Source organism: Pteropus vampyrus, unplaced genomic scaffold (genome assembly GCF_000151845.1).
Source record: "Pteropus vampyrus isolate Shadow unplaced genomic scaffold, Pvam_2.0 Scaffold165, whole genome shotgun sequence".
NCBI classification, from domain to species: Eukaryota; Metazoa; Chordata; class Mammalia; order Chiroptera; family Pteropodidae; genus Pteropus; species Pteropus vampyrus.
The window spans coordinates 2,664,952-2,675,648 of record NW_011888946.1 but is presented as its reverse complement, the minus strand read 5'-3'; positions in this window follow the sequence as shown (position 1 = coordinate 2,675,648).

Below are 10,697 nucleotides of genomic sequence, written 5' to 3'. Positions count from 1 at the left end.
CACGAGAAGTTTGGTAATCGGGAGGCTAGGTAGTTGTAAAACATGAGTTTTATTTGATGAAGCTAAGGAAAGAAAAATTTTTGATTATCATACAGACCAATACTTTTGGCTTGTAGCCCTAACCCTGACTCATCATATATTTCAAGTCAGTAGTAGTGTAGTAGGCAGGCCAAGATAGGCAATCCTAAAGTAACACCAATCTTCGAAGACCTAGTGGCTTGAAGTACAGTAGTTTACTTCTCTCTCACACAAAGCCTGCTGTAGGTTAAGAGGGTTCTCTAAAGCAGGGGTCCCCAACTCTCGGCCCGTGGACTGGTACCAGTCTGTGGCTTGTTAGGAAGCGGGCCACAGAGCAGGAGGTGAGTGGCAGGTGACGGAGTGAAGCTTCATCTGTATTTGCAGCCGCTCTCCAGCACTAGCGTCACCACCTCAGCTCCACCTGAGATCATCAGGTATTAGATTCTTATAGGAGCACTGGTCTCTGGTGCCAAAAAGTTTGGGGACTGCTGCTCTAAGGCATCTTTCTTCCAAGGGTGACTCGGAGAGCCAATCTTGTGGCTTCGTTACCTCAGCACATGGTTACCATTGTTGTCACAGCGCGAGAAGAACACCTGGAGGGAGAGTCACACAGGGGCATCTCACTGACCTATCCCCAAAGTGACTTTTGTGGGTCACATGGTTCTGCCTAGCAGCAAGAGGGGCTGGGCCGTGATTTCCTCTGGGAGTCCCGGAAAATGAAGAGAATAGGATATGAATGAGCACTGGATCTCTACCATGAGTAAGAAGAATATAATTCTTGGAACCTGACTGTCTTGTTACCCACACAAGTGTTTCTTCATACATCACACCAGCATAAAAATGCTCATGTTGTGGCCTTGCTGTGAGGTTAGATGAGCTATTATATATAAAGTGCCCAGTGTTTTACTGCATCTATTTAGTCAATCTGGACAAAAAAAAAAAAAAGAAAGAAAGAAAAAAAAAAAAAACAAGCAGCATGATAGAGATGTCAAGATTGCTTCAGGGAGCAGCATGCTCAATTAGGATTTAATTCTAAGCCGTAGGGTGAGGGTGCTGCTGTTCGACTCAGTGTATCCATCTATGTGCACCTGTCACCCAACAGATGATAGTCTCATTTCCTTCCCTTCTTAGCAAAGCTGAAGAACCTAACATTGTTCTAAATTCTATTTAAAATATGACAAGAACTTTAAAAAAATTGTGGTTAAACTTATATGACATCAAATTTACCTCTTAACCATTTTCAAGCATACAGTTCAACAATGTTAAGTGTATTCACATTGTTGTGCAACAGATCTCCAGAACTTTTTTTATCATGCAAAACTGAAACTCTATACCCATTGAACAACAGCTCCCCACTTCCTCCTTGCCTGGGGTCCTGGAAACCAACATTCTTCTTTCTGTTCCTATTAATTTGACTGTTTTAGACACCTCATCTAAGTGGAACAGCTACTTTTAGTTCAAAATCATGGTTAGAAAACAATAAAGCCCCATGGATAACAAATGGACCCCTCTTTCAATATAAACGTAATTTTTGAAACAGAGAAAGGGAATTTCAGGAACCATGACACTGGTAGACTTGATGGATCTAACATCTCCTCTGGTAGCTGTAAAGCAATTAACAAAACACAACTGTGGAAGTTAAGTTCCTTATATTTCCTCATAAAATTCTCTTCTCGTGCTTAATCTGTTACTCTCAGTAGTGAAGTTTGAGAGTCATCAATATGACAGTACGGCAATATTGCCTCATCAGTCATGATTTACTTAATGTTTTCTGAATTTAGTAATATTTGATTAAAATTTAATGTGAACATATCATATCATGCCATATATATTATTGCATCCATTAATCAGGTAACTATAGTAATGAAATGCTGGAAGGTTGGATGAAAAAGGAGCCAAAGTCTTGATACATGTTTGACATAATTCTGTGAGTGATTAAACAAAAAAGAAAAAAAGTCAGTCATACAAAGCTTCATTAATATGTATTACTTTTACAATCATCTATGTATCATCAGATATTTTTAACCTTTGTTAAGCTTGATTTTTTAATTTGCTTAAAGACACCAAATATTAATAACTATGAAAAATATACATCGTTCCATTGAAGCACAAGTTGACAGAATAATTCATAGTTTATTCTAATTGTTTTGTATAACGATGTGTGTTAAAACATCATCTAAGTTATTTAATCGGTTTGTCATGGGGGAAATGACACATATTTAACATGTGCCTGTGTAAAATACTATTTTAAATATTATATTATTTTTCTATCATTTTCAGCTTCCATGTCATTGACCATAGTAGGTAATCAGTACGATGATGCATAATTTATGTTTAACACAGGCTTGTTTTTGTGTGGAAAAAATTCTTTTTTCCTATTAAAACATTGAATTAGTCACAACTTGTTTCTTTTAACATTGCCATTTAAATCAACTGACTAATAAAAGATCGACTGGTGTATAAACACATTTACTTGCTTTGTTCATCAAATTAGTTAAAAAGAGATATGCATTTGGAGAAATAATTGAATAGAATAAAGTTAAGTCAAACGCAAGATAGTTTAATTTTGACTTAACAGAGCGATGTTGATTATTGAAACAGAATTATCTTCCTATTTGTTCCCTTTTAAAAGTTCTGTTGAATTGCACTTCGTTCACTCATTTGTTCATTATATTTTTTTATTGAACACTTCTCATAACAGGCATTGTGCTAGGTTCTGGGATACAAAAGTGAAATGATATGGTCCCTGGTTCCTAGGGGCTCATAGTCTGGGGATGAGCAGAAGCTTATAAAAATGGAAGCAGGGATGGGCTTCAAAATGGAGTCTGAACAGAGCATAGTGGTATGCAGAGAAGAGTGTTAGAGTCAGCCTGGGTGTCTGGGAAGGCTTCTGAGGGGCTGCAGCTGCCTTGAGGGAGACTGGAGGTATAAATAGTAGTTTCCCAGATACACATATGAGGGTGGGAATGTGCGAAGGGGTGAGGATGGGCGATTCTACAAAGAACAAACAGAGTGTGCCGAAGCTCAGAGGCATGAGAAAGCATCTTTGGGAAGAAGATAAATTCATAAAGCTGCTTCTATTTAGTTAATATATACTAAAAAGTGTGATAGGATAGAGATGTCAAAATTGCTTCAGGGGGCTGTTTGTAGAACTAGGACTTTATTCTAAGCCCTAGGGTGAGGCTGCTGCTGTTCTGCCAGCCTTGGACAGGAGTAATTTTATAACTGGAAACCTACAGGGGAAGACAAGAATATGGAACAACAGAGGTGACACCCATGCAGCTCATACTGTAAGAGATGCGAGGACCTTATCCTAAAAAATTATGACTCATAAAACACTACCTAGAAACTAAACAAAAAATTTTAACTTAGTTTTTCCTTTAAATGTTCAAACAGAGTAATCGTAGACAGAATCAGGGAGCCTAGGACTATGATATGTGTTTACCTTAGTAGAGAACACATAAAAAGTAGATGTTAAGAAAGGCTTTAAAGAAAATGAACAGTTGGGTTCTTGAGGTGCTGGAAATAGAATCATTTCTAGGATAAAATTAATTCAGAATAAGGAGGTAATAGAGTTAGGAAAAAGTGAAGCGATATCTGTAAGGAAAGATCAAACCTGCCTGTAGAATGTATCCGAAATGCTTGACCCTGTCCTTGGGAGTGGGAAGTTGCTCCCTGTTGAAAATGAATGCTGTTCATGGATGGATGAGCCCAGCCCATGGTGAGGTCAAACATCATTTTCAGTGACTTGTTGAAACATTCATGATTAATGTTGATTTATTACTTGATCATTGTGTTATGTAAATAGGTGGCAGGTTTTTTTTTGTGTGTCTTGGTGTGATGCTGGTTTAATTGAGTTTGGGGATGCGGGGAGGAGGTGGGAGGTTCCAGGGTTAATACTGTTAGCTTCTTCCTCAGTAGCAAACTCTTCTCATGATCGATGAAACAGCCAAACTATTAATGGAATTCCATATGGAAAGGAGGGGTTTTTATTATTATGGCAATTTTATGACAGATATAGAGAAAGATCTATAAACTAAAGAAAGTTAGTTATAAATGTTACCATGAATAAAAACTGCAAGAAAGCATATGATAATTTGCTGACTCGTTAACCAAACTCAAATTTTATTATTTTATGGAACAAAGAGCTTATTTAGTTAAACAGAGTTACACCGTACACATAAACTCACACGCGCGCACACACACACACACACACACAATCCAAACTAGAAGCAAACTTATACATTTTCCAAAACGATAGAAATTTATGCTGAATAAAAAAGGGAAATCTCCATATTTTTAATAAGATTTCTATTGTGAAAATGGAATTGTTTTATAATAAAAATACTTAATTAAACTTAATTAAACCCACACCGAACCAGAATTCTATTTAAATATCTATTTCATTATCTAGAAACTTCTATTGGGAATTTAAAATACAGAGTGAAAACAGCTTTCATATCTCCAAAGAAAACACCATCTCTAGGATGTACTCCATACTCAGAACTACAAGTGATAAGAAAAAGAATCTCTACCCTAAGATTTTGCGATTCTACCCTAAGATTTTGAATACCTGAGTTTCTTATGACCGAGGAATCTTTACTACCAATCTCCCTTGCCCCTGTGGAGCTGCTGATACAAAGAGTGTGGGAGGTGAGTAGGACAAAGCCTCTTCAATTGTGATCAGATAGCTGTTCACAGAAAGGTCTTCCCAGAGTTTGCTGTATAGAAAGCACAACCCACACATCATCATTATTCATTCTTCCAGCTTAAGAGGCTTGTTTTTCACAGATGTGCCCTTCCTGTTTGGCATTTGTAACTGTGGACTGTTGTTCGTTGAAGAAAATGCGTCATCTAAATATGAACTGAGATTTCGAGCTGATTCATGAACACCTTTTGTTAAGTGAAACATAAAAAGGAATATCGTCGCTGAGAATGAGGTAAAATTTTACTACAATATGCCACACTAGGCATAAAAGAGGAGTACAACTGGTGCAGTCAAGGGAGGCTTTTCTCAGAGAAAGTAAAATATAAGTGATAAGAAATTTACTCGAGAAGATAAATATACAATATGCTTTAACTTCCATTTTGCTTGTGTACACTCTATATTTCTCTTGAAGCTTCTCCCATAGAGATGGTGGCATTATTTTTTTAAAGCAACTCCCTGATCTATTCTTTGAAGCAAATTAACCTTCCTACACTTTGATTCAGACATTTGTTTTAGGGAATGTTGTATCTACTGAGGCAGGAGGGGCGGGGAGTTACTGACTCAAAACGACAAGAGAGGGTGTCGTAATTACAGGGGATATATTCATTCATTTAACATTTATTGAGCACCTATTGTTAACGAGGCAGTGTGTGCAATAAATGTTTGTAGAATGAATCTCGTGCCATTTCCAAGACACTTCAAACTTCCTGTGTTAGATAGTTGAAATAAACATGAACCAAGTAAATTTGATCTGGGGATTCAGAGTCCAGAACCTTGTGACTATTAGAAATCAAGGAGACAATAACACCTCAAGGAATATCAGGCTGCACATTTATTCAAAGTTGGTCTGTTAGCTGTTACCAGTTACAATGGGATCATTCTAATAAAGAACAGATATATTTTCTCTCATGTCTTTTACTGTTTCCACAGTGAATTATCATCATCTAAGTTCACAATTGCTTTTTACTAATGAGGAAAAAAACCAAACGCTGCCATCTTATTTTCTAGTCAGTATTGTATAGAAATGATCTAATTTGACCCAAGTTCTGGGTCTAATTTCCAGCTACTTCTCAACTCTGTGACCTAAAAACAAAAACAAAAACAGAACAAAACAAAAAAACAAACCAAAATACAGAGATAAGTGCAAATATACAGTATAGTCAATTAAAAAAGTTTAGCTCAAAGTCAATTAAGCCAAAGGCAGGGAATGACTTTTGATTAGGTAAAATTTATTTTGTTGACTTAATCCTTTCCTATTGAATTAGAATCTCTTGGATGCTAAATTCCTAGATGAAATTAATTATTGGTTAATGACTGAATTCCACCTCAAAATGAAGTAGTTATACCCGTTAAAATGCAAGTATTCCTGAGCTAGCTATTAGTCACTTACAACTTAGTATAATTGAGAAGAGATTAAAAAGTTCATTTAAAAAATATAGGGGAAATGTACGTGAGTGCTGCCTGTTTGAAGAAGGTTGAACACATCTAACAGGAGGCTGAGAGGTTGGAAAAGATGTCCACATGCCCCTAAACTGTAATTCTGAAATCTTCAAACCATAAGATTTTTTTTTTTTTTTTATAACTTATTTGGCAACAAAACCTGTCCTGTGAGGCTATTTGGATTCTGTATTTTTCCCACTCAGTGTGATTGAATGTTCATATACTTTGCTGCAGAATATTAATGGGTTTGATTATGGGGTGGTTTTTCCCAGGCCCTGCTGGAGATGTTAAGTAGCATACAGTACATGTACAAAATTTGAAAAAGTTTAAATTCTGAAAAATTCCTGGGTCCGGTCATTTTACTGAACTAATATAAATATTTTGTACTGCCCAAATTACTTCTACATTACTGTCTAACCTGGCTGGAGTCCTTTGAAAAGTCTGTTTATTAGCAAGAGAAATAAGCCAAACTGCACATAAAATTAATGCCCCCATGGAGATCTAAAGAACACAGGATTAGCTTCAGAATTGCCCTATTTTACCTACTTGAATCTATTTATTTCTCTGGGACTTTTCATTAGACATCCTTAGTTTTCTGGTTTCTATTGTCTTTGTTTTCCAATTCACAGTGTTTTTACCTCTTAAACTTTGGTTTATCTCTAGATTCTGTCTTCTCTCTGTCATTGTCTGCCTGGATTGACAGCTTCATACTGACAATTCCAATGGAGGGATCATGGACCTCTAATCCTGATGTAGTAAAATAGGAAGTGACCCTCAATGGGAACTACCTGGCCATACAGTTAGTCACTGAACACTACTAATCAGCATGTGAAGTCACTGAAATAAGTATTTTTTGCCCTTCTCAAAGTGTGGTTGCTGGACCAATGTAGGCTTTACCTAGAAGTTTGTGAGAAACGCAGAATCTTAGGCCCCTCCGCAGGCCTTCTGAACTAGAATCTGCATTTCAATAAGATCCCAGTCTATGTGCACTCATATTGAAGTCTGAGAACCCTGCTCTATACTAGTGTCCCCACTATGCCTAGCATGATTGGAGGCTGCTTGCTGTGGAAGTTAATTGCCATTAAGAAGATTATAAATATTTGAAACTAACAGCTTAAAATAAAATAAATTTCTACATTAATTTATTTTTAGGAGAAATTCTGTTTCTTCTCCTTTGTCTCAGGATTCAGGCAAATAAGACTTGAAAAAATTCTTCTAAAAGTTCTATTTTCATATAAGTCACTCTTTTGTTCATTTTTGAACAGTAGAATTCTACTTTTCATGACAGCACAGACTTGTAGAATTTGATGAGGATCAACAATTAGTTTTTACTTTTTAATACCCAATTCTCCAAAGCTTTCATGGGTATATAACATCCTATCTGTTTTGAAAAAGTATTAAAGGCGACATATATTAGTCTCTCCTTTTCCCCTGCTTTTTAATTACAGTTTGCTGAGAGGTAGTCATAAGAAATATTTTAAAATAATAATTTATTTAGAAAATTGACACTTTCCTTGATTTACAAAGCACATTGATAAAAAATTCTCACCTTAAAATAATCATTACATTTTCTTGCAACTAGTTAGTTTATAAATCTCTAAATTAATATACATATATTTTTTCTCAGCACTTACTATAGACTCTTTTGCAAAATCACAGGTTATTGCTCAGATGGCATATTCTGTAAGCAAACCAGCAAATTCCAATTCATCAACTATTCATTATCATTTACAGACATGGTCTTCGGCTTGGTGATGTGGGAGCACAAAGTTTCAAAAACTCTAGTGCCTTCGTTCAGGGAACTTATGGTCTATAGCATGTACTGAAATGACTATGTTTTGAAGAGAATATAACAATTGCCATAAAAGTATAAGCAGGCCACAAGGAGACTTTGAAGAAAGGTCAGAACATATGGGTTTGAGGTGTGGGGCACTTCTAGGCAACATTTATTGAGTATAAACTTTTACAAACAAACTCTTACTTTTTTATGACTTTAAAAAATAAGAAAATCCAATTCTGACTATGTGGTTGTTATTTTTTTTCTCTTCTGTTTTGTGCCTTATCCTTTCTAAGATGAATAAGGGCGAGGGAGAGGGGAGAGGGAACTGTTTGCTGATTGCTTTATCTCCATGGCTCCAGAGACCCCACACACCCGACCTGCCCAACTGCTTTCCTCACTAGCTTGACCAGTTGGTACATCGTGTGGACACAGTCTTCTGCCATCTGGCCGCCCTTCCTGGACTCTCTCTGCATTTGTAAGTTGGAGGTTCCTTATAGCATAGTGCCAGTGTTGGTCTTCAAAGATGAAGGTTTTGACTTTCAAGAAAGAAGGAGATGAAAAGAAAGGAAACAAGAGCGTGGGAGGACTCTGAAGACCCACAGTAGGAGGCCAAAGGCCATCGACCTACAACTTCAAATGGGGCAATTATGAAAATAAGACTTTTCATAGTCTTTCATAGTTACTGAAGACCTATGATATATATTATATTTATCATATAAATCAACATAATGTCTTTGCATGCTAGAATAGTAACTAAATTTGGTCCCCTTAGCATGGGTCAAAGAGTCAGGAAACCTGACTTCCAGCTTAACAAGTGCCATTGTCTGGCGGACATTAATTTCCCTGTCCATCTTCTTCTTTATGTCTTTTACATGCAAGTGATAACTCCTGGGGATAATGCATATCTAGAAGTTTTTTTTTTTAACTCTCTGGCCAAAGCATAGGACTATGTTTGACAATAAAATATGAAATCTCTTTATAGAAGGGAAACAGAACTTCTCACCAGTCAGGCTGCTTCCAGTTTATCGTGAAATTCTTGTATGGCTGCTATCCACACAAGTGTCATATTTTTATTATTCATAGAAAGATATGCCCATTTGTTGACGCTCATTCTAAAATGTAGTTGTTTGTATCACATAGGAAAATAGTATACAAAACTGTAAAATAAAATACTTAAATTACCCCATTTTAAAACATTTTAAATGAAAATAGATTTGGGAATATAAAATTTATATTTGAAAAAAGGATTAGAAATCTAAAGTTTAAACTATTTGACTAGAAATTGAGGATCAGAATAAAATAGATACTAACCAAATCCCAGATCTCTTTGGCTTTGGCTCTGCAGCATAATTACACACTTATACACCCCAGAGTCCTGCCTGACAATTGAACATTCAGAGCGGAAGCGTAGACATCAGACTGGATGCAAATAGAGAGTTCCTTTCTCCTTGCAAAAGCTGGCTGGGTCAGGCAGTGTGGGAAATTTTACAAGGCTCACACTCTTCTTATTCTAAGGAGAAGTAAATGGCTTGAATGCCCTTGGGCATTCTTTGGGAGGGGTGTGGTCACAGACTTTCAAAAACCGGGCTTTTTCATCATGAATTTATTTGTTAATCCTTTTCCAGTCTCCTACCCCTGTTTCCCAGAATAAATACTGAGCTAAAAAGCTATTTAAGGCAAGATGCATTACTCACATAAGATAAACAACCCTAAAGAACAACAACAAAAAAACCCTATGTGAGGCATTCTGTAAACATAGTGAGGTAGTGGGGCTCACAGCAAGTTAAAATTTTTCTGCATCTTCATTTCTCCATCTGTAAAATGGAGATGATAATACACATCCTCTTACATCACAAATAATTCCTCTGCTAGGAGATTATTTACACGAGGGACGAAGGAATCTCCTAGGAAAGAAAGAAGGGCCTTTTCAAAATGAATGATTGTGTATTCAGCCATTCTACCAACACCTACAATATTGAAGATTTTCTATACGGCAGGTGCTTGGACAGCTCCAGGGACACAACAGTGAGCAGATACACTAAACTCTATCTAAGCAAAGTGGAGGCAAGGAAGGATGTCCCTTAGCCTGGCCTATGTGAATTTGTGCCTGATTCCTAGGGAAAGGGTCTGTGATTCAAACAAAGTAACTACGATTGTCCACAAAATATCCCCATGGTTTGATGGGAGCTCTGCTATAGGATTCATGTGACAGAGTATGACCCTGACTTCAGGGGCATTAGTGTCCCCACCCATAGCAGAGACAGCAGCTCTTAACTGGGTCTTTGGGGCTTGCAGGAGCTTCACACATGGCCATAGGGAGCTGGAGCGAGAGAGGAGTTGTCTTAGTTCTGGCTGCTACAGCAAATACCACAGACTTGGAGGCTTAAACAACAGACATTTATTTCTCACAGTTCTGGGAGCCAGAAGTCCAAGATCAAGGTGCCAGGAGATTTTGTTCCTGGTGTGAACCCTTTTCTGGGTTGCAGAACACCTTCTTGCTCTGTTCTCACATGGTGGAGACAGACAGACAGACAGAGAGCTGGCCTCTTTTTCTCTTTTTATAAGGGCACCAATCTCATCTTGGGAGCCTCATATTCATCTAAACCTAATTACCTCCTCAAGAACCCACCTCCAAATACCATCAAACTGGGATTAGTACTTCAACATATACATTTTGGGGGTTGGAGGGAGACATAAACATTCAGTACATAACAGGAGGGAAATGGCAGGTAACCCTCAGAGATAAGGGCT